Below are 25,594 nucleotides of genomic sequence, written 5' to 3'. Positions count from 1 at the left end.
TGAAACGAAATTGGGTTATTTGTAGTGAGGTGGATGGACCTAGAGTCTGTCATACAGAGTGAAGTAATTCAGAAAGAGAAAAACAAATACTGTATGCTAACACATATATATGGGATCTAAAGCAAAAAAAAAAAAAAAAAAAAGAAAGGTTCTGAAGAATCTAGGGGCAGGATAGGAATAAAGACACAGACGTAGAGAATGGACTTGAAAACATGGGGAGGGTAAAGGGTAATCTGGGACGAAGTGAGAGAGTGACATGGACATATATATACTACGAAATGTAAAACAGGTAGTGGGAAGCAGCTGCATAGCACAGAGAGATCAGCTCGGTGATTTGTGACCACCTAGAGGGGTGGGATAGTGAGGGTGGGAGGGAGGGAGATGCAAGAGGGAAGAGATATGGGGATATATGTATATGTATAACTGATTCACTTTGTTATAAAGCAGAAACTAACACACCATTGTAATGCAATTATACTCCAATAAAGATGTTAAAAAATAATTGCTGCTTCTTTGTTATCAATGTATGAATTGTTATACCTATAAATAAATATGAATTTATTTTTCACATTATCTTTTCATTTTTGATGTCTAGTTAGGAATACATGTAACATGTACAGTGTTTTGTATTATACAAGACAGTATTGATATAGGTACTGACAGATAATTTGTCTTGTAAACAGATGATATAAGCTTACAGTATTGATAAATATAGTGCAGTACTATAAGTGTATTTTGTCTTCCTTATATTTTCTTAATAATATTTTCTTTTCTCTATATTTATTCTAGGAATACAATATATAATGCAGTATAACATACAAAATATATGTTAATCTACTGTTTATGTTATCGGTGAGGCTTGTGGTCAACAACATGCTATTAGTAAAGTTTTGGGGGTGTCAGAAGTTATATACAGATGTTTGGCTGCATAGGGGGTCATAGGGCTGCGTAGGCTGCATAAGCTGTTCAAGGGTCAACTGTATTTAGGTGTAATACTTGTGACAATTATAGCATAAAGGATGGAAGTGACTGATAGGTAGACCTATATGGTTGCAAGCGTTGTATATTTTACATGAAATGTTACAGTGATATTACATCTTGATAGCAGTTTGCGTTGCACAGGTGCATGCGCTTTTCAAAGCTCAATGAAAGTACATTTCAAATTTGTACATTTTACAGTATGTGAATTTTACCTCAAAAGTACTACAAACAATATTAAACTCTAGTTTATAATATGCAAGCTGCAACATTTAAAGAGATGTGTACTAATGTCTGCTATTTATTTTGAAGTACATAAAAAATTGCGAGAGATTAATGTATAGTTAGAGGAATATATAAATGGATAGGTATTTGATAAAGCAAGTATAGTAAATATTATTGGTATAACCGAAGTAGTAGATATACAGTTGTTCACTGTGAAATTTCTTTAACTTTGCTATATGTTTAAAATATTTATTAAAAATTTTGGAAATATGAGATTAACGTGACATTTATAAAGATTTATATTAATATGCTCCTTTGTTGATTTTTGTAATGTAATGATGATATTTATTACTGGTTTAAAGATGACTTTTAACATGGCATAAGGACAGTTTTTTAAACCCAAGCATAAAAATAAACATAGGTTCCAGAAATATATTTAATATAGAAGTATATTAGCTTGGGCTGCTATAACAAAATACCACAGACTGGGTAGCTTAAACAACAAACGTTTATTTCTTATTGTTCTGGAGACTGGGAAGCCCAAGATTAAGGTGTTGGCAGGTTTGGTTCCTGTTAAGAACCTTGGTTCCTGGTTTTCAGACTGCTGCCATCTCTGTGTTCTCACATGTTGATGAGAGAAAGCTCTAGTTTCCCTTCCAATTCTTATAAAGAGTTAATCCCATTATGGGGGCCCACCTTCATGATCTCATCTAAACCTAATTACTTCCCAAAGACCCAACTCTCTATACCATCACATGGCGGAGTGGGTGAGAGGGGGGTGTCCGAGCTTCAACATATTAACTTGTGGGGAACACAAACATTCAGTCCAAAACAAGAAGGTACTAAAATAGCAAGCTCCACAGATTTTATCATACAACAGTGCCACTTTTATTATTTTGGTGAAAACTTTCAGTATTTTAAAATGTTAATTTAATCTCCCTTTCATCAAGGTAATTTTATTATGACATTAAATATTTCTCTAAAATATGATTTTAATGGGTAAATTATATGAAGTTATCAAATTAAATTAATATTTTTCCTATTATTTGACATGTAAATTATTTTTGAATTTTCACATAAATGTCACATAAAAAGAGATCACAGAATGAGAGTCAAGAATCAGAGGACAAGAGACTTCTCAGTTGCAATGAGTAAAATTCGAAGACTGGAACAGTGCCTTCAAAATTCCAATGGAAAAATGATTTTCAATTCATAATTCAATAGTCAGCCTGTCAATAAAATGAATAATACAGATTTACCTCAAAAAAACACTATGGGATGTGCTTCACCAAAACAAGTTGGCAAACAAAGTGAAAGACACAGGATCCAGAGAAGAAAGAGCCAGTGCAACACCGTGGAGAAGGCAGGACATTCCCAGGATGTTTGTGAAGGGAAGTTCCAATGGTACAGCAAGCCTAGCGTGGAATCAGTCTGGAATAAGGGAAAAGGATGGAGATAGCCAAGACAGAGAGTTCTTAAAGAAAAATGAAATGTAAAGAATATCTTATGAGTTGAACTTGAGACAGTATTTTTAATTCCGTTGAAGAATTGTGGATGAAGTAGGAGAGGTACGTTTAAAAAATTAAGGAAATATAAAAGAGCAGTATTTCCTTTAGAGAAAACAAAAAGTTGCATGTGGAAAGAAATCTTACTGTATACTATAGGCTCATTCCTGAATAATATTTAATTTATTATAATAAACACTTCATACTGATTTAAGCAAGAAGCTTAAGTAGTTATATTGAGATTATCAGGGAGGAAAAGTATATATACATCGGGGCAGGCAGGGTATGTATGAGCTAAAACTTTATTTTCTATAGTTGGAAATAAACTATAAAACTAAAAAAAATTAAGAATCATTATAATCATGTTATTTAGAAATTTGGAGGTAAATACTAGAAGACACAGCTAAAGGAACCGAAAATTGTCCCTGGAGAACAGTAACTGGGAGTAGAAAAGGATGGGGCATGATTTTGCTGTTTTTCATTATACATGTTTTTCTTTATAAGTTTCAAAAACTCTTAATGGGAGATGTGTATGTATTCTGCTAGTCTAAAAATTGAGTTCCTTGTGTTCCAGGTTGCAAGAAGTTCTGAGGGGGGCTTACAAAGCCTAACCATGTTATCCTGAAACTCCACATAATTGCCTTGCATGCTTATACAACTGCTTTTAGTAGTCCCTATCCCCTACATGTAACATCGGGGTTCTGGGTAGAATTTCTTCCATCATCACCAGACCCATCCTATGACATTGTCCACACACTAAGATAATGACTAGTTATCTCAGAGGTACAGTTGAATTGCTGCTGTGAAAGAATGACTCACTTGCAGGCATGCCAACTGGTTAAAGGCTGGGAGGGCGCTAGACATGGTAGGGTTGCCCAGGGAACCCACAGCTCCCTATCATGGAGAGGTTTAAACAAAAGCTAGATTCAAGCTTAGGGGAATGTTACGGTGACTTTTGTATTCGGTATAGAGTTGGAGTAGGCAACTGTGAAGTACTTCCACCCTGAGATTCTGTGGAGCTTTATTCTTATTTAGAATGGCTCCTAGTTAGTATTTGGGACAAGGATTAGAACCCAGGAAGAGGTGTTAATTACCTCTTTACTTCTTTTTCTATCAACATTAACTTACACTCAATATCTTGTCATTTTCTGTCAATGTTCCATGTGTGTTTTAAAAGAATGTATATTATCCATTTCAGAAGTCCATGTTCCATATGTGATCATTTGATTAGCTTGACAAATATGTTTGTTTAAATTTTCTATGTCCTACAGTTTTTTGTTCACTCAATCTGTGAACTATTATAGGAATGTGAAATCTCTAAGACAGTGAATTCATTAATTTCTCCATGTAGTCATCTCAATTTTTCTTATATATTTTGAAGCTATCCTACTACGTCCATACACATTTAGAATTCTTATTCCTTCCTCGTTTATAAAACCTTTTTTTTTCTTCCAGTTTTATTGAGATATAAGTGACATACAGCACTGTATAAGTTTAAGGTGTATAGCATAATGATTTGACTTACATAATCATGAAATGATTGCCGCAATTAGTTTAGTGAACATCCATCGTGTTATATAGATACCAAATAAAAAGAGAAAATATTTTTTACTTGTGATGAGAACTCAGGATTTACTGTCTTAACTTTATAACATACAGCAGTGTTAATTATATTAATCATGTTACATTCCTAGAACTTACATATCTTGTAACTGGAAGTTTGTACCTTTTCACTACCTTCATCCAATCCCCACCCACACCTCCACTGCCTCAGGTAACTACAAATCTGTTCTTTTTCCTATGAGTTTGTCTGTTTGCTTTTTGAAGTATAATTAACCTATAACACTATGTTAGTTCTTGATATACAACATAAGATTTGATATTTCTATAAATTGCAAAATGATCACCACAAGTCATTACCATCTGTCACCATACAAAGGTATTACATTATTTTTGACTATATTCCCCACACTGTACTTTTCATCCCCATAGCTCATTCATTTTGTAACTGAAAGTTTATACCTCTTAATTTCCCTCACCTATTTCAGGTATCCCTCTCACCCCCAGCCCTCTGTCAACCACCAGTTTGTTCTCTGTGTCTATGACACTGTTTCTGTTTAATTTGTGTTTCAGATTCCACGTATAAATGAAATCATAATATTTGTCTTTCTCTAACTTATTTCTCTTAGCATAATACCCTCTAGGTCCATTCTTGTTGCACAAATGGCAAGATTTCATCTTTTTTATGGCTGAGTATTATTCCATTGTGTGTGTGTGTGTGTGTGTGTGTGTGTGTGTGTGTATGCTTATATATATATAGACACACACATACCACTTCTCCTTTATTTTCCCATTGATGGACAGTTAGATTGGTTCCATATTTGGACTATAGTGAACAAAGCTGCAGGGAATGTAAGGGGTGCACATATCTTTTCGAATTAGTGTTTTGGTTTTTTGGAGGGAAAATACCCAGAATTAGAATTGTTGGATTGTGTGGTAGTTCTATTTTTAATTTCTTTTTTAAAAAATTTGTTTATTATTTATTTTAATTTTATTTATTTTTGGCTGTGTTGGGTCTTCATTGCTGCACACGGGCTTTCTCTAGTTGCGGAGAGTGGGAGCTACTCTTCATTGCAGTGCATGGGTTTTTCACTGTGGTGGCTTCTCTTGTTGCAGAGCATGGGCTCTAGGCATGAGGGCTTCAATAGCTGTGGCACGCAGGCTTCAGTAGTTGTGGATCTCAGGCTCCAGAGCGCAGGCTCAGTAGTTGTGGCACACAGCTTAGTTGCTCCGCAGCATGTGGGATCTTCCTGGACCAGGGCTTGAACCCGTGTCCCCTGCATTGGCAGGCAGATTCTTAACCACTGTGCCATCAGGGAAGCCCTATTTTTAATTTCTTGAGGAACTTCCTTATTGTTTTCTATAGTGGCTGCACCAATTTACATTCCCACCAACAGTGCACGAGGTTTCCTTTTTTGCCACATCCTTGCCAACACTTGTTATTTGTTGTCTTTTTGATAATAGCCATTCTGACAAGTGTGAAGTGATATTTCATTGTGGTTTTGATTTGCATTTCCCTAATGATTAGTAATCTTGAGTACCTTTTCATGTGTTTGTTGGCCATCTGGATGTCTTCATTGGAACAATGTCTATTCAGGTCTGCCCAATTTTTAATCAGGTTGTTTGTTTTTTCATTGTGAGTTGTATGAGTTCTTTGTGTATTTTGGATATTAACCCCTTATCAGATATATCATTTGCAAATATCTTCTCCAATTCAGTAGTCAGCGTTTTCGTTTTTTTGATGGTTTCCTTTGCTGTACAGAAGTGTTTTAGTTTGATGTAGTCCCATTTGTTTATTTTTACTTTTGTTTCTTTTGCCTGAGGAGCCATATTAAAAAAATATTGCTAAGACTGATGTCAAAGAGTGTACTGTCTATGTTTTCTTCTAGGAATTTTAGGGTTTCATGTCTTATATTTAAGTCTTTAATCCATTTAGAGTTTATTTTTGTGTTTGGTGTGAGAAAGTAGTCCAGTTTCATTCTTTTGCATGTAGCTGTGCAATTTTCCCAACACCATTTATTGAAGAGGCTATCTTTTCCCCATTGTATATTTTTGCCTCCTTTGTCCTAGATTAATTGCCCATAAAATTGTAGGTTCATTTCTGGGCTCTCTATTCTGTTCCATTGATCTATGTGTCTGTTTTTGTGCCCGTACCATATTGTTTTGAATACTGTTGCTTTGTGGTATAGTTTGAAATCAGGGAGTGTGATACCTCCAGCTTTATTATTTCTTAAAATTGTTTGGGCTATTCAGGATCTTTGGTGTGTCCATGACATTTTTAGAATTGTTTGTTATAGTCTGTGAAAAATACCTTCAATATTTTGATAGGGATTTCACTGAATCTATAGATTTCCTCAGGGAGTATTGTCCTTTTAACAACATTAATTCTTCCAATCCATGCGCAGAGATATCTTTCCATCTGTTGTGTCATCTTCAATTTCTTTTATCTGTCTTATAGTTTTCTGAGTACAGTTCTTTTACCTCCTTAGTTAGATATATTCCTAGGTATTTGTTCTTTTTGTTGCACTTGTAAATGGGATTTTTTTCTTAATTTCTCTTTCTGATAGTTTATTATTAGTATATAGACATGCAACTGATTTCTGTGTATTAATTTTGTAACCAGAAACTTTACTGAATTCATTAATGCATTCTAGTAGGGTGTTTTTGTTTTTTTTTTTTGTTTTTTTCATGGTGGTGTGCTTAGGATTTTCTGTGCATATTATCGTGTTGTTTGCAAATAGTGACAATTTTACTTCTTCCTTTATAATGTGGATGCCTTTCTTCTCTTTCTTGTTTGATTGTTGTGGCTAGGACTTCCAATACTATGTTGAATAAAAGTGGTGAGAGTGGGCATCCTTGTCTTGTTCCTGATGTTAGAGGAGAATATTTCAGCTTTTCAACATTGAGTGTGTTAGCTGTAGGCTTGTCATATATGGCATTTATTATATTGAGTTATGTGTCCTCTATTCTCACTTTGTGGAGAGTTTTTTAATCACAAATGGATGCTGAATTTTGTTAAAAATTTTTTTGCATCTATTGAAATGATTATATAATTTTTATTCTTCAGTGTGTTAACGTTGTGTATCACATTGATTGATTTGTGGATATTGAGCCATCCTTGCATCTCTGGGGTAAATCCCACTTGATCATGGTGTATGTTTCGTTTGAGGTACTGTTGAATTGAGTTTGCTAGTATTTTGTAGAGGATTTTTTCATCTACATTATCTATGTTCATCAATAACATTGGCCTGTAATTTTTTGTGTATGTGGTTTCTTTGTCTGGTTTTGATTATCAGGGTGCTTCTTTCTTTGTGGCATGAGTTCAGAAGCATTCCTTCCTCTTCAATTTTTTAGAATAGTTTGATAAAGATAAGCATTAATTCTTCTTTAAATATTTGGTAGAATTCACCTCTGAAGCTGTCTGGTTGTGGACATTTGTTTGTTGGGAGGTTTGTTTTTTTGTTTTAACTGATTCAGTTTCATTACTGGTAATTGGTCTGTTCATATTTTGTATTCCTGACTAAGTCTTGGGAGACTGTATGTTTTTAGGAATTTATCCATTTCTTCCAGGTTGTCCATTTTATTGGCATATAATTGTCCTTAGTCATCTCTTATGATTCCTTTGTATTTCTGTGGTGTTGGTTGTAACTTCTCCTTTTTATTTTATTTTATTTATTTGGGGCCTCTCTCTTTTTTCTTGACGAGTCTTTATCTTTTTAAAGAGCCAGCTCTTAGTTTCATTGATCTTTTCTATTGTTTTTTAAGTCTTTATTTCATTTATTTCTGCTCTGATCTTTATTATTTCTTTTCTTCTACTGACTTTGGGTTTCATTTGTTCTTCTTTTCCTAGTTTCTTTAGGTGTAAGATTAGGTTGTTTATTTGACATTTTTCTTATTCCCTCTTAGAACTGCTTTTGCTGTATTCTTTATACTTTGGATTGTTGTGCTTCCATTTTCATTTGACTCCAGGTATTTTTTGATTTCCCTTTTGATTACTTCAGTGATCCATTAGTTGTTTGCTAGCATATTGTTTAGACTCCACATTTTTTTTTTCAGTTTTTTTTCTTATAATTGATTTCTAGTCTCATAATGTTGCTGGAAAAGATGATTTCAATCTTCTTAAATTTACTGAGACTTGTTTTGGGTTCTATCATGTGACCTATACCAGAGAATGTTCCATGTGCATTTCAAAAGAATGTGTATTCTGCTGCTTTTGGATGGAATATTCTACATAAAACTATTAAGTCTATATTATCTGTCATTTAAGGTCAGTGTTTTCTTATTGATTTTCTGTACAGTGATGTATGTGGGGTGTTAAAGTCCCCTACTATTACTATGTTACTGTCAATTTCTCCCTTTATTTTGTTAATATTTGCTTTATGTATTTTGGTGCTCCTATGTTGGGTGCATATATATTTACAATTGTTATATTTTCTTTTTGGTTTGATCCATTTGTCACTATGTAATATTTTATTTTTGTCCTCTTGTTACAGTCTTTGTTTTAAACTCCATTTTGTCTGATACAAGGATTGGTATTCCGGCTTTCTTTTTATTTCTGTTGGCATGGAATACCTTTTTCTGTCCCCTCATTTTAATGTGTGTCTTTAGAACTGAAGTGAATCTCTTGTAGGCAGCATATATATGGGCCTTTTAAACAAAATCTATTCAGCCTTTGTCTTTAGATTTGAGCAATTACTACATTCACATTTAAAGTAATTATTGATAGGTATGTATTTATTGCCATTTTGTTAATTGTTATGTTTGGATTCTTTTCTCTTTTTTTGATGTGTATATATCATAGTTTTTGGTTTGTGGTTACCATGAGTTGATAGATAGATAGATAGATAAATAGATATTTTAAGTTGAGGATATCTTAAGTTCTAATACATTCTAACAACCTTGCGTTCCCCCTCCGCACCTGTTTAATGTATTTTTACATCACATTTTACATCTTTTTCTTTCGTGTGTCCCTTGACTACTTATTGTGGATATAGATTATTTTGCTACTTTTATCTTTAAACCTTCCCACTAGCTTCATAAATGGTTAATCTACTACCTTTACTGTATATTTGCCTTTACCAATGAGATTTTTATTTTCATAATTTTCATATTTCTAGTTGTAGGCTTTTCTTTTTCACTTAAAGAAGTCCCTTTAACATTTTTTGTAAAGCTGGTTTAGTGGTGCTGAACTCTTTTCACTTTGGCTTTCTTGTGAAACTCTTTATCTCTCCTTCAAATATGAATGATAGCCTTGCTGGGTAGAGTATTCTTAATTGTAGGTTTTTTCTTTCACACTTTAACTATATTGTGCCACTCCCTTCTGGCCTGCAAAGTTTCTGGTGAAAAGTCAGCTGATAATCTTACGATAGTTCCCTTGTATAAACTAGCTGCTTTTCCTTTCTGCTTTTAATGTTCTCTTTTTCTCTTTGATTTTTGCCATTTTTATTGCATTGTGTCAACCTTTTTGGGTTCTTTTTGTTTGAGACTCTCTGTGCTTCCTGGACCTGGACGTTTGTTTCCTTTCAAGGATTAGGGAAGTTTCAGCTATTATCATTTTAAGTAAGTCCTCTATCACTTTAAGTAAATCCTCTACCCCTTTCTTTCTCTTTCCTGTTTCTGAGACCCCTATAATGAAAATGTTAGTATGATGAATGCTGTCCCAGAGGTCTCTTTCTTAAATTTTCCTCATTTCTAAAAATTCTTTTTTCTGTTCAGCTTATGTGATTTTCACTATTCTGTTTTCGTTTGCTGATCTGTTCCTCTGTATCATCTAATCTACTGTTGATTCTTTCCAGTATATATATTTTTAAATTTCAGTTATTGTATTCTTCAGCTCTATTTGGTTTTTCTTTATATCTTCTCTTTGTCAAACTTCTCACTGTGTTCATCCATTCTTCTCCGGAGTTCACTGAGCATCTTTATGATCATTACCTTGAACTCTTTATTGCATAGATTGCTTATCTCCACTTTGCTTAGTTCTTGTTTCTAGGGTTTTATCCTCTCTATGTTTATTTGCATGTATTAGGTGGGTCAGTTATATTTCCTAGCTTGGAGAACTGGCCTTTTGTAGGAGCGTCCTGTGGGGTCCAGCAGCACATTCCCCTCTTGTCACCAGGGCTGTATGATGTAGGGGTGACCCCTGTGTGGGCTAAGTGGGCCCTTCCATTCTGGCAGGGATGACTACTGTGGGCACACTGGTAGGTTGGACTGATCCTCAGCCTGATTGGCTGCCAGGCCTTGCTTCATGTGGAGGCTGCCAGCCACTGGTGGGCAAGGCCAGGTCCTGGCTAGGCTGGCTGCACAGCCTAGGGGTTCCAGCTGGTGGCCAGTGCTGAGTCCTGGCTCAGCCAATTGTGGGCCCAAGGGGCTCAGGGGCTGTTCCTGTCCTGCTGGTGTGTGGTGCTAAGTCCCAGGATAGCTTACTGGAGACCTTGGGGGAGTCCAGGACTGATGCCAGCCTGCTGGTGTGCAGGGCTCTGTCTTCATGCAACTGGCTGCATACTTGGAGGGTGTCTGGGGACTGATGCCGACCAGCTGGTAGATGAGGCCAGGGCCCAGCACTAATAGCCTAGAGAGAGGACTTCAGCTTGGTGCTTGCCAACACCAAGTGTTCTCATGGTAAAACAAGATCCCCAGCATGGCTCCCACGAGCATCTCTTGTGTCCAGGAGGAGTCCCAGTGGCCTCCTGCCTTTCTTGGAACCTTCTCTAAGATCAGCAAGTGGTTCTGACCCAAGCTCCTTTCAAATTACTACCTCTCTGCATCTTGGAGTGTGAGATTTTACATGCCCTTTAAGAGCAGAGTCTCCATTCCTTACAGCCCTCAGGCTCTCCTGTATGCATGCCCTGCTGGCCTTCAGAGCCAGACATTCTGGGGGATTGTCTTCCCAGTGCAGAAACCCCAAGCTGTGGAGCCTAACGTGGGCCTTGGAACCTTCACTCCTGGAGGAGAACCTCTGAAATTGTGATTATCCTCCCATTTATGAGTCCCCTACCCAGGGGTGTGGATCTTAACTATTCTGCATCTCTGCCCCTGCCTACGTGTGTTGCAGTGGTTACTTCTTTAAAGCTTTCATTGTGGAAAATCTTTTCTGCTAATCTTCAAGTCATTACCATTGTTAACAGTTGTCATTTTGGTGTGCCTAAGGGAGGAGGTGAGCTCAGCTTCTTCCTACTCTGCCATCTTGGCCACTCCCCTTTTAAAACTTTTTAAACTACCTAGTGGCCTCCATTATCTTTAGTAATTTTTCCCCCTCCATTTAAAATGAATATAGCTATACCAGATTTTTTCATTAGCATTTTCCTGGTCTGTCTTTTTCATCCTTTGGCTTTTAACTTTTCTGTTTAATGCTTTCCTTGTGCAGGATTTTAGTTCACTTACAAGGCAATCCCACAAGTTAGATATTATTATTACCATTAGCTATTGCTTGTTGAGATTTGTCCACATTCTTATTATTTTTCTTATTATTAATAGTATGTCTTCTATTTCATAGTATTTTATTCTATTTCAGACCTTTCTTTTGAGATTATTTTCTTCCTGATTTACTTACTTCAGTAGTTCTTTAGTAAAGATAAGTTGAGAGTTAATTCCTTCAGTTTGTTTGTATGAAACTTTATTCCTTTTTATTTTATATTTCAATATTCAGTATTTCAGAGTTCCAGATTAGTTGTTATTCAAACTTCTAAATCCATGATCTAAGACTCTTGACTTCTTTTTCATGTTTTCTATTGCTGTATCTCTTGAGTTACATTCTAGTTAATTCCTTCAGCCCTATTATTCACTACACAGTCTTTTTTCAGCTGTGTTTAATCTGCTGTTTAACCTGTCATTGAATTTCTAATTCTAGTTTCTGAACATTTTGTGATTTTCAAAAACTGATTTCTAGCTATTTTTGATAAACTCTTATTCCTTGCCATATTTTTGATTGCCTCCATTTTTGCTTAAGCATATTAAATAAAGTTATTTTTGTTTTTGATTTTTCTAACATATCCAATCTTTATAGATGCAATTCTGAAGTTTGTTGTTTCTTCTGCTTCTGACTCATGGTGTTTTGTTTCTTTATGAGTTTGGTGATGTTTTTTAATGAGAGCTTAAGTGCCTAGGGACTTTATCCTTAGGAATTTACCAAAGCCTGGGTTTAATTAAGGTGTGCTACTCTGCAAGGAATAATGTTTGCTTCTCAACATATCTATGGGGCCTTTCCAACTTGAGAACAGTTAAAATAAAAAATAGGGGAGGAACTTCAAAATGGTAGAAGAGTAAGACGTGGAGATCACCTTCCTCCCCACAGATACACCAGAAATACATCTACACGTGGAACAACCCCTACAGAACACCTGATGATCTCTGGCAGAAGACCTCAGATCTCCCAAAAGGCAAGAAACTCTCCACGTACCTGGGTAGGGCAAAAGAAAAAACAGAGACAAAAAGTAGGGTCAGGACCTGCACCAGTGGGAGGTAGCTGTGAAGGAGGAAAGGTTTCCACACACTAGGAAGGCCCTTCCTGGGCGGAGACTGGAGGTGGCGGAAGGGGTAGCTTCGGAGCCATGGAGGAGAGCGGAGCAACAGGGGTACAGAGGGCAAAGTGGAGAGATTCCCACATGGAGGATCGGTGCCAACCAGCACTCACCAGCCCAAGAGGCTTGTTTGCTCCCCCGCTGGGGTGGGCGAGGGCTGGGAGCTGAGGCTTCAGCTTTGGAGGTTGGATCCCAGGGAGAGGACTGGGCTTGGCTGTGTGAACACAGCCTGAAGGGGGCTAGTGCACCACAGTTAATGGGAGGGAGTCTGGGAAAAGGTCTGGAGCTGCCAAAGAGGGAAGAGACTTTTTCTTGCCTCTTTGTTTCATGGTACGTGGAGGAGAGGGGATTCAGAGCACCACCTAAATGAGCTCCAGAGACGGGCGTGAGCTGTGGCTATCAGCGTGGACACCAGAGACGGGCATGAGATGCTAAAGCTGCTGCTGCAGCCACCAAGAAGCCTGTGTGCGAGCACAGGTCACTATCCACACCTACCTTCCGGAGAGGCTGTGCAGCCTACCTCTGCCAGGCTCCCGTGATCCAGGGACAACTTCCCTGGGAGAACACACGGCGCGCCTCAGGCTTCTGCAACATCACTCGGCCTCTGACGCCATGGGCTTGCCCTGCATTCCGTACCCCTCCCTCCCCGCAGCCTGAGTGAGCAGAGCCCACAAATCAGCTGCTTCTTTAACCCCATCCTGTCTGAGTGGGATCAGATGCCCTCAGGCGACCTGCACACAGACGGACCAAATCTAAAGCTGAACCCCAGGAGCTGTGTGAACAAAGAAGAGAAAGGGAAATCTCTCCCAGCAGCCTCAGAAGCAGTGGATGAAATCTCCACAATCAACTTGATGTACCCTCCATCTCTGGAATACCTGAATAGACAACGAATCATCCCAAATTGAGGCGGTGGATTTTGGGAGCAATGATATATACATTTATTTCCCTTTTTCTCTTTTTGTGAGTGTGTATGTGTATGTTTCTGTGTGTGATTTTGTCTGTATAGCTTAGCTTTTCCCATTTGTCCTAGTGTTCTGTCTGTCCGTTTTTGGTTTTTTTTAGTATAGTTTTTAGCACTTGTTATCATTGGTAGATTTGTTTTTTGGTTTGGTTGCTCTCTTCTTTCTTTCTTTTTTTCTCCCTTTTATTCTGAGCTGTGTGGATGACAGGGTCTTGGTGTTCTGGCCGGGCATCAGGGCTATGCCTCTGAGGTGGGAGAGCCAAATTCAGGACACTGGTCCACAAGAGACCTCCCAGCTCCATGTAATATCAAACGGTGAAATACTCCCAGAGATCTCCATCTCAACACCAACACCCAGCTTCACTCAACGACCAGCAAGCTACAGTGCTGGACACCCTATGTGAAACAACTAGCAAGACAGGACCACAACCCCACCGATTAGCAGAGAGGCTGCCTAAAATCATAATGAGGTCACAGACACCCCAAAACACACCACCAGACGTGGACCTGCCCACCAGAAAGACAAGATCCAGCCTTATCCACCAGAACACAGGGACCAGTCCCCTCCACCAGGAAGCCTACACAACCCACTGAACCAATCTTAGCCACTGGGAGCAGACACCAAAAACAACAGGAACTACGAACCTGCAGCCTGCAAAAAGGAGACCCCAAACACAGTAAGTGAAGCAAAATGAGAAGACAGGGAAACACACAACAGATGAAGGAGCAAGGTAAAATCCCACCAGACCTAACAAATGAAGAGGAAATAGGCAGTCTACCTGAAAAAGAATTGAGAATAATGATAGCAAAAGTAAAGATGATCCAAAATCTTGGAAATAGACTGGAGAAAATACAAGAAATGTTTAACAAGGATCTAGAAGAACTAAAGAGCAAACAAACAATGATGAACAGCACTATAGATGAAATTAAAAATTCTCTAGAAGGAATTAATAGAATAACTGAGGCAGAACGGATAAGTGACCTGGAAGATAAAATAGTGAAAATAACTACTGCAGAGCAGAATAAAGAAAAATGAATGAAAATAATGGAGGAGACAAAGGATTAATCTGCAAAATTTACAAGCAGCTCATGCAGCTCAATATCAAGAAAACAAACAACCCAATCCAAAAATGGGCAGAAGACCTAAATAGACATTTCTCCAAAGAAAGTATACAGATTACCAACAAACACATGAAAGAATGCTCAACATCATTAATCATTAGAGAAATGCAAATCAAAACTACTATGCGGGGCTTCCCTGGTGGCACAGTGGTTGAGAGTCCGCCTGCCGAGGCAGGGGACATGGGTTCATGCCCCGGTCCAGGAAGATCCCACATGCCGCAGAGTGGCTGGGCCCATGAGCCATGGCCGCTGAGCCTGCGCGTCCGGAGCCTATGCTCCACAGCAGGAGAGGCCACAACAGTGAGAGGCCCGCGTACCGCAAAAAAAAAAAAAAAAAAGTACTATGTGATATCATCTCACACCAGTCAGAATGGCCATCATCAAAAATTCTACAAACAATAAATGCTGGAGAGGGTGTGGAGAAAAGGGAACTCTCTTGCGCTGCTGGTGGGAATGTAAATTGATACAGCCACTATGGAGAACAGTATGGAGATTCCTTAATAAACTAAAAATAGAACTGCCATATGACCCAGCTATCCCACTACTGGGCATATACCCTGAGAAAACCATAATTCAAAAAGAGTCATGTACCACAATGTTCATTGCAGCTCTATTTACAATAGCCAGGACATGGAAGCAACCTAAGTGTCCATTGACAGATGAATGGATAAAGAAGATGTGGCACATATATACAATGGAATATTATTCAGCCATAAAATGAAATGAAATTGAGTTATTTGTAGTGAGGTGGATAGACCCAGAGTCTGCCATACAGAGTGAAGTAAGTCAAAAAGAGAAAAATATCATATGCTAACATATATATGGAATCTAAAAAAAAAAATTATCATGAAGAACTTAGGGGCAGGATGGGAATAAAGCCACAGACCTACTAGAGAATGGACTTGAGGACACGGGGAGGGGGAAGGGTAATCAGACAAAGTGAGAGAGTGGCATGGACATGTATACACTACAAAATGTAAAATAGATAGCTAGTGGGAAGCAGCTGCATAGCACAGGGAGATCAGCTCGGTGCTTTGTGACCACCTAGAGGCGTGGGATAGGGAGGGTGGGGTTGGGGGAGACACAAGAGGGAAGAGGTATGGAGGTATATGTATATGTATAGCTGATTCACTTTGTTATAAAGCAGAAACTAGCACACCATTGTAAAGCAATTATACTCCAATAAAGATGTTAAAAATAAATAAATAAATAAAAAATAATGGTATTTTTGTTTGTTTTTTGCACCCAGTAGAATTTCAACTGCAAACTATGACTTTGGTTAGAAATTTCAGGAAATAATTTTTATTTCCTTCAACCTGAGGCAAGTATGAATTAACAAAGTTTTCTTATAATTGACCTCTTCGCAGCTTTTATTTCTTGTTTTTCTATTTTGCCCACTAAGGGTTATCTTCCAGAGGTCTCACTTTCTTCTATACCCCTTTTACCATAGGCCACCAGGGATTGACAGATGGTTTTAGTGCAACATTTGGCTTCATTTTTGGCTCACCCTCTCAATTCATGTCTTGTGATTTTGGGCCTCTGAAGATTTTCCTAACTTGCTTTCCGTATCAACTATTCATTTAATGACTTGTGGATTTTTAAAAATGCATGTATCTTTTATCCAGTATTTTAAAGTGTATTGTACTAGGAGAAAAATCTGTTAAATATTTAGTTTAGCATATTGAAGAAAATATAAATACCTTGCTTCCTTTCATTCTTTCTTTTTTGACTTTTTCTTTTTTCCCCCCTCTCTTTCTTCTCTGTTGCTTTTATTGTTTTTTTAATCCTTTTTCATTATTTCATTTTTCTTTTTGTCATTTTTATTTTCCGTTGTCCTTGCTATTTTTTTCTCTTTACTCTTATGTTTCTTTTCTTTCTGTGTTATCCTTCTTGCCCTTTTATTCCTTTCCTTTCCTTTTTCCTCTTCTTTTTCCTTCTATCATTCATGTAATTTTTCACCAAAGGCCAAAGAATGATTCTTGGTTTAACACAGAATAATACTTTAATAGTCTCTTTTTAGAAAATTAGCTTACCCATCACTAATTAGGACAAAGTTTCTATGTCACTGGAATAAGATCAAATTTATAGTGCCTTTCAAATTTATAATAAGTGCTCAATAAATCTTTGTTTTTGAATAAAACTTTATTAAAAGTTCCAAGTCTACTATGGTAAGCACATTGTGAAATCGAAATGTGGCCAAGTAGACTGTACCTGTGACTCAGTCAAGCCTAACTCAAACTGACAGAGAAATCAATGGAATGTTAATTGATAGCAGCTGGATGACTGGCATGAGTGCAGCCACAGCAAAGGGCCAAGGATCTCTCAGGGAGTATAAAATTTACATTTATCAGAGACCCCAGAGGCTTTTTAATGAGAATGACCTCTGGTTTAAATTAGAGTAAAAGGAAATAAAGATAGTAATTTGGAGACTTTTGGTCTTAGCATATTTTCCACTTAATAGCCACTTAGAAAATGAAACTCATGGAAGTCTCATAATAGTAATGACATGGCCTTAATGATCTCAAACATCCCATTAGGTGGGTTCACGACTTGTTGGTTAGCAACACTGGAAAATATATTTACTAAGTGGAGAAAACAGGGATAAGTTCCAATTTTTAAGTACTCTTATCAGTGTCTTGGCTGGTAGAAAACAGGCTGTGGTGATTGACTTTGCCTCTTAGAGTAGTCTGAGAGAGATTGCTTACTCACTGGAATTGAAAGATAATCTAGATGGGTTTGAAGTTAATAAGACTGGAGTTTTTGTGGATTACTAGCTGGCTATGTAACTGTAAATACCTCCCACTATACAAAAAGTCCTAAGTTGATACTGGAATAAAGTCACAAGGCTAAACCTTACTGCAGGTTCTAAGATATGTTTTTGTTGGGGGACTTGGACAGTCTCCTTTTGGGGGCTTGGGATTTCCCTAAGAGAAATTAGTAGTCACCCTGTCCACTAAATGAGGCCTCCGGTTTGTGAATGTAAAGCTGGCTGATGCAACTAGATTGGAATACACTAGTTTGACTTTGGGAATGTTTGAAATATAATTAGTGTTTAACTGTATACTGGTGTGTTGTTTATTTTTTCCTTCGTCAGTAAACACCTTTATTTTCTGGAGCATTGTAAAGCAAATTCCTTAAATAATTTAGAATCCTGGCTACTGCTGAGAAGGGTCAAGGTTATACCCAGCTGGTCCAATAGATACAGGAAGCCCCAAAACCTGAACCTGGTACATGATACTTCCTCCTCACCTGCTGATGCTAACATTTGCATAGCGATTTCTTTGTATTTGTCAGGAACATTTTAAGTGCTTTTACATTTGTTAGCTTATTTAATACCCTTGATAAACTTGGAGGGGGTTGATTTACTTAGGGACCCATAGGCTATCAAACCAACTCTACCACCACCTCCGCCATCAGCACATGTCTCACTTCTGTAAGAAGTGCTGGGAACTGTGACAATTTCGACCACTCTTGGCTAGGGTTTCTCCTTTTTTCTTTCTCTCTGAGCCTCAGGAAGATGGAGCTGACTTTACTGCTTGCTGGTGTTTCACCTATATGTAAAAAGTCTATTTCTCTGAATAAAAGACCATTCAAGAGAGAAAGATCTGTTTTCATTCTTGGAACTTGAAAGGTATTCCTTCATCAAACTAGTACTCGACGTCATCTTTACATTTTTACCATTAAATAGTGTTTATTTCAGTATGGGTTCTGCTTCTTTATGATGATTATGAAGAAATGGAAGAAGGTATACTGAACAGATAGACTTAGTCTGGAATTAACCAGCTTACTTTCCCTCAGAAGGTACAAGGAAAGTAGGTAAATCAATAGCGTATGATACTATATGTATCTGCTATAAATTATTATCTACTATGGTGATCATTCAGGTTGGAATATTTTAGCTTGGAAAAGGGAGTCTTTTCCAACTCTAACCCAAGGAAGGCTGATCATTTGCATTTTAAGTCAAAAAATAAAATTTGAGAGTTACTTGGATATTTTAAAGGGAACAAATGAAGAAATTGTATAATATTTTATTTCATAGTTTAAAAATTATGAATATAAAGTTTTGTCTCTGAGAATTCAGATATTTAAAAGAAGAATTTTTCACCAGAGAAGGCCCTGAGTAGGGATCATCCTTCAAGATTATATAACTATTTTCATATATAACTATTTCCCTCTGTGTGTGTGTGTGTGTGTGTGTGTGTGTGTGTGTGTGTATCCTTGTAGCACTCTTATGGGTTCATATTTACATTTAATATTTAGTCCTTGGAAATATTTTTGGTCAGTATTACATATTTCTAAGTAGTCAGATAGTGGTCACAATACTTTATATTGAATAATCCATCCTTTCTTCAAATGTATAAAATCCCACTTGGTTCCCAGAGTAATTTCTTAAATATAAGTGTTTCTGACCTTTTATCCTGTTCCATTAGTGTCCATAGTTCTGGCACCAATATTATATACTGTTTAAATTCAGCTAACTTTAAAATAAACTTTCATATCATAAAGGGGAATTCTTCTGCATCAGAATTCCCTAGAAATTTCTGAAAAAATCTGATTCCCAGGCACATTCCAGACCTACTTAATCAGACTCTAAGGAGAAGTCCGAGAATACATCTTTTTGGAAACCTCCCCTTCAACCAGTTAATATAGAGCTATATCACGATATTTAATGGCTGTATAATATCTATTCTATGTGTATATATTTTATTGCTATTACAAACAATATTATAACAAATATTACTGACCCATAGGCATTTGTCCAATTATTTACTTAAAATCAATGCCTAGAAATAAATTTTCTGAGTCAGAGTGTGCATATTTTTATGAATTTTGATGCCTACTGTCTATTGGTCCTCTAGAATGATTTAACACTCCCCTTTGTTATTGTATGAGAATACCCAGTACCTACATCCTTCCCAATTCTGGGCATTCTATTTAATCTTTGCTCATTGTATAAAGACTATTTTACTGTACTTTTAAAAAAATTTTATTTATTTTTTTATACAGCAGGTTCTTATTAGTCATCCATTTTATACATATCAATGTACACACGTCAATCCCAATCTCCCAATTCATCACACCACCACCCCGCCGCTGCTTTCCCCCCTTGGTGTCCATACGTTTGTTCTTTACATCTGTGTCTCAATTTCTGCACTGCAAACTGGTTCTTCTGTAACATTTAGGTTCCACATATATGTGTTAATATACGATATTTGTTTTTCTCTTTCTGACCTACTTCACCCTGTATGACAGTCTCTAGATCCATCCACAACTCGACAAATGACCCAATTTCGTTCCTTTTTATGGCTGAGTAATATTCCATTGTATATATGTACCACATCTTCATTATCCATTCATCTGTCGATGAGCATTTAGATTGCTTCCATGACCTGGGTATTGTAAACACTGCTGCAATGAACAGTGAGGTGCATGTGTCTTTTTGAATTATGGTTTTCTCTGGGTATATGCCCAGTAGTGGGATTGCTGGATCATATGGTAATTCTATTTTTAGTTTTTTAAGGAAACTCCATACTGTTCTCCATAGTGGCTGTATCAATTTACATCCCCACCAACAGTGCAAGAGGGTTCCCTTTTCTCCACACCCTCTCTAGCATTTGTTATTTGTAGATTTTCTGATGATGCCCATTCTAACTGGTGTGAGTTTTGTAGTTTTGATTTGCATTTCTCTAATAATTAGTGATGTTGAGCAGCTTTTCATGTGCCTCTTGGCCATCTGTATGTCTTCTTTGGAGAAATGTCTATTTAGGTGTTCTGCCCATTTTTGGATGGGGCTGTTTCTTTCTTTAATATTTGAGCTGCATGAGCTGTTTATATATTTTGGACATTAATCCTTTGTCCGTTGATTTGTTTGCAAATATTTTCTCCCATTCTGAGGGTTGTCTTTTTGTCTTGTTTATGGTTTCCTTTGCTGTGCAAAAGATTTGAAGTTTCATTAGGTCCCATTTGTTTATTTTTGTTTTTATTCCCATTACTCTAGGAGGTGGATCAAAAAAAAGTCTTGCTGTGATTTATGTCAAAGAGTGTTCTTCCTATGTTTTTCTCTAAGAGTTTTATAGTGCCCAGTCTTACATTTAGGTCTCTAATCCATATTGAGTTTATTTTTTGTATATGGTGTTAGGGAGTGTTCTAATTTCATTCTTTTACATGTATCTGTCCAGTTTTCCCAGCACCACTTATTGAAGAGACTGTTTTTTCTCCATGGTATATCTTTGCCTCCTTTGTCATTGATTAGTTGACCATAGGTCCGTGGATTTATCTCTGGGCTTTGTATCCTATTCCATTGATCTATATTTCTGTTTTTGTGCCAGTTCTAAAATGTCTTGATTACTGTAGCTTTGTAGTATAGTCTGAAGTCAGGGACTCTGATTCCTGCAGCTCAGTTTTTTTCCCTCAAGACTGCTTTGGCTATTCGGGGTCTTTTGTGTCTCCATACAGATTTTAAGAATTTTTGTTCTACTTCATAAAAAGTGCCATTGGTAATTTGATAGGGATTGTGTTGAATCTGTAGATTGCTTTGGGTAGTATAGTCATTTTCACAATGTTGATTATTCCAATCGAAGAACATGGTATATCTCTCCATCTGTTGGTATCATCTTTAATTTCTTTCATCAGTGTCTTATACTTTTCTGCATACAGGTCTTTTGTCTCCCTAAGTAGGTTTATTCCTAGGTATTTTATTCTTTTTGTTGCAATGGTAAATGGGAGTGTTTCCATAATTTCTCTTTCAGATTTTTCATCATTAGTATATAGGAATGCAAGAGATATCTGTGCATTAATTTTGTATCCTGCTACTTTACCAAATTCATAGATTAGCTCTAGTAGTTTTCTGGTGGCATCTTTAGGATTCTCTATGTATAGTATCATGTCATCTGCAAAGAATGACAGTTTTACTTCTTTTCCAATTCGTATTCCTTTTATTTCTTTTTCTTCTCTGATTGTCGTAGCTAGCACCTCCCAAACTATGTTGAATAATAGTGGTGAAAGTGGACATCCTTGTCTTTTTCCTGATCTTAGAGGAAATGCTTTCAGTTTTTCACCATTGAGAATGATGTTTGCTGTGGGTTTGTCATATATGGCCTTTATTATGTTGAGGTAGGTTCCTTCTCTGTCTACTTTTTGGAGAGTTTTTATCATAAATCAGTGTTGAATTTTGTCAAAAGCTTCTTCTGCATCTATTGAGTTGGTCATATGGTTATTATTCTTCAGTTTGTTAATATGGTGTATCACATTGATTGATTTGCATATATTGAAGAATCCTTGCATCCCTGGGATAAACCCCACTTGATGGTGGTGTATGATCCTTTTAATGTGTTGTTGGATTCTGTTTGGTAGTATTTTGTTGAGGATTTTTGCATCTATATTCATCAGTGATATTGGTCTGTAATTTTCTTTTTTTGTAGTATCTTTGTCTGGTTTTGGTATCAGGGTGATGGTGGCCTCATAGAATGAGTTTGGGAGTTCTCCTTCCTCTGCAATTTTTGGAAGAGTTTGAGAAGGATGGGTGTTAGCTCTTCTCTAAATGTTTGATAGAATTCACCTGTGAAGCCATCTGGTCCTGGACTTTTGTTTGTTGGAAGAGTTTTAATCACAGTTTCCATTTCATTACTTGTGATTGGTCTGTTCGTATTTTCTATTTCTTCCTGGTTCAGTCTTGGAAGGTTATACCTATCTAAGAGTTTGTCCATTTTTTCCAGGTTGTCCATTTCATTGGCACAGAGTTGCTTGTAGTAGTCTCTTAGGATGCCTGGTATTTCTGTGGTTTCTGTTGTAACTTCTTTTTCATTTCTAATTTTATTGATTTGAGTCTTCTCCCTCTTTCCTTTATGAGTCTGGCTAATGGTTTATCACTTTTGTTTATCTTCTCAAAGAACAAGCTTTTAGCTTTATTGATCTTTGCTATTGTTTTCCTTGTTTCTATTTCATTTATTTCTGCTCTGATCTTTATAATTTCTTTCCCTCTGCTAACATTGGGTTTTGTTTCTTCTTCCTCTCGTTCCTTTAGGTGTAAGGTTAGGTTGGTATTTGAGATTTTTCTTGTTTCTTGAGGTAGAATTGTATGGCTATAAACTTACCTCTTAAAACTGCTTTTGCTGCATCCCATAGGTTTTGGATCGTCATGTTTTCTTTGTCATTTTTCTCTAAGTATTTTTTGATTTCCTCTTTGATTTCTTCAGTGATCTCTTGGTTATTGTTTAACCGTATTGTTTAACCTGCATGTGTTTGTGTTTTTTTACGTTTTTCTCCCTGTAATTGATATCTAATGTCATAATGTTGTGGTCGGAAAAGATGCTATATATGATTTCAGTTTTCTTAAATTTACTGAGGCTTGATTTGTGACCTAGGATGTGATTTATCCTGGAGAATGTTCCGTGCACACTTGAGAAGAAAGTGTAATCTGCTGTTTTTGGATGGAATGTCCTATAAATATCAATTAAATCTATCTGGTCTATTGTGACAGAGCTTGTGTTTCCTTATTAATTTTTGGTTTGGATAATCTGTCCACTGGTGTAAGTGAGGTGTTAAACTCCCCCATTATTATTGCATTTCTGTCGATTTCCTCTTTTATAGCTGGTACAAGTTGCCTAATGTGTTGAGGTGCTCCTATGTTGGGTGAATATATATTTGTAATTGTTATATCTTCTTCTTGGATTGATCCCTTAATCATTATGTAGTGTCTTTCCTTGTCTCTTGTAACATTCTTTAAAGTCTATTTTATCTGATATGAGTATAGCTACTCCAGCTTCTTTTGATTTCCCTTTGCATTGAATATCTTTTTCCATCCCCTCACTTTCAGTCTGTATGTGTCCCTAGGTCTGAAGTGGGTCTCTTGTAGACAGCATGTATATGGGTCTTGTTTTTGTATCCATTCAGCATGCCTGTGTAATTTGGTTGGAGCATTTAATCCATTCACGTTTAAGGTAGTTATCGATATGTAGGTTCCTATTACCATTTTCTTAATTGTTTTGGGTTTGTTTTTGTAGATCCTTTTCTTCTCTTGTGTTTCCCACTTTGAGAAGTTCCTTTATCGTTTGTTGTAGAGGTGGTTTGGTGGTGCTGAATTCTCTTAGCTTTTGCTTGTCTGTAAAGGTTTTGATTTCTCCATCAAATCTGGATGAGATCCTTGCCAGGTAGAGTAATCTTGGTTGTAGGTTCTTCCCTTTCATCACATTAAGTATATCATGCCACTCCCTTCTGGCTTGTAGAGTTTCTGCTGAGCAATCAGCTGTTAACCTTATGGGAATTCCCTTGTATGTTATTTGTCGTTTTTCCCTTACTGCTTTCAGTGATTTTTCTTTGTCTTTAATTTTTGCCAGTTTGATTACTATGTGTCTCAGCATGTTTCTCCTTGGATTTTTCCTGTGTGAGACTCTCTATGCTTCCTGGACTTGGGTGGCTATTTCCTTTCCCATGTTAGGGAAGTTTTCGACTATAATCTCTTCAAATATTTTCTTCGGTCCTTTTTTTCTCTCTTCTCCTTCTGGGACCCCTGTAATGTGAATGTTGTGTTTAATGTTGTCCCAGAGGTCTCTTAGGCTGTCTTCATTTCTTTTCATTCTTTTTTCTTTATTCTGTTCCACAGCAGTGAATTCCACCATTTTGTCTTCCAGGTCACTTATCCGTTCTTCTGCCTCAGTTATTCTGCTATTGATTCCTTCTAGTGTATTTTTCATTTCAGTTACTGTATTGTTCATCTCTGTTTTTTTGTTCTTTAATTCTCCTTGATCTTTGTTAAGCATTTCTAACATCTTCTCGATTTTTGCCTCCATTCTTTTTCCCAGGTCCTGGATTATCTTCACTGTCATTATTCTGAATTCTTTTTCTGGAAGGTTGCCTATCTCCACCTCATTTAGTTGTTTTTCTGGGGTTTTATCTTCTTCCTTCATCTGGTACGTAACCCTCTGCGTTTTCATCTTGTCTATCTTTCTGTGAATGTGTTTTTTATTCCACAGGCTGCAGGATTGTAGTTCTTCTTGCTTCTGCTGTCTGCCCTCTGGTGGATGAGGCTATCTAAGAGGCTTGTGCAAGTTTCCTGATGGGAGGGACTGGTGGTGGGTAGAGCTGGCTGTTGCTCTGGTGAACAGAGCTCAGTAAAACTTTAATCTGCTTGTCTGCCGATGGGTGGGGCTGGGTTCCCTCCCACTCGGTTATTTGGCCTGAGGTAACCCAACACTGGAGCCTACCCAGCCTTTTTGGTGGGGCTAATGGCACACTCTGGGAGGGCTCACGCCAAGGAGTACTTACCAGAACTTCTGCTGCCAGTATCCTTGTCCTCATGGTGAGGCACAGCCACCCCCCGCCTCTGCAGGAGACCTTCCAACACTAGTCCGTAGGTCTGGTTCAGTCTCCTATGTAGTCACTGATCCTTCCCATTTGTCCCGATGCGCACACTACTTTGTGTGTGCCCTCCAAGAAGTCCTGCAATCAAATTCCACTAGGCTTCAAAGTCTGATTCTCTAGGAATTCCTCCTCCCATTTCCGGATCCCCAGGTTGGGAAGCCTGACGTGGGGCTCAGAACCTTCACTCCAGTGGGTGGGCTTCTGTGGTATAAGTGTTCTCCAGTTTGTGAGTTACCCACCCACCAGTTATGGGATTTGATTTTATTGTGATTGCACCCCTCCTACCATATCATTGTGGCTTCTCCTTTGTCTTTGCATGTGGGATATCTTTTTTGGTGAGTTCCAGTGTCTTCTTGTTAATGATTGTT

The sequence above is a fragment of the Grampus griseus genome (assembly GCF_964374135.1).
Source record: "Grampus griseus genome assembly, chromosome: 2".
NCBI classification, from domain to species: domain Eukaryota; kingdom Metazoa; phylum Chordata; class Mammalia; order Artiodactyla; family Delphinidae; genus Grampus; species Grampus griseus.
The sequence above is the reverse complement of the archived record's forward strand: the minus strand, read 5'-3'. Positions refer to the sequence as shown.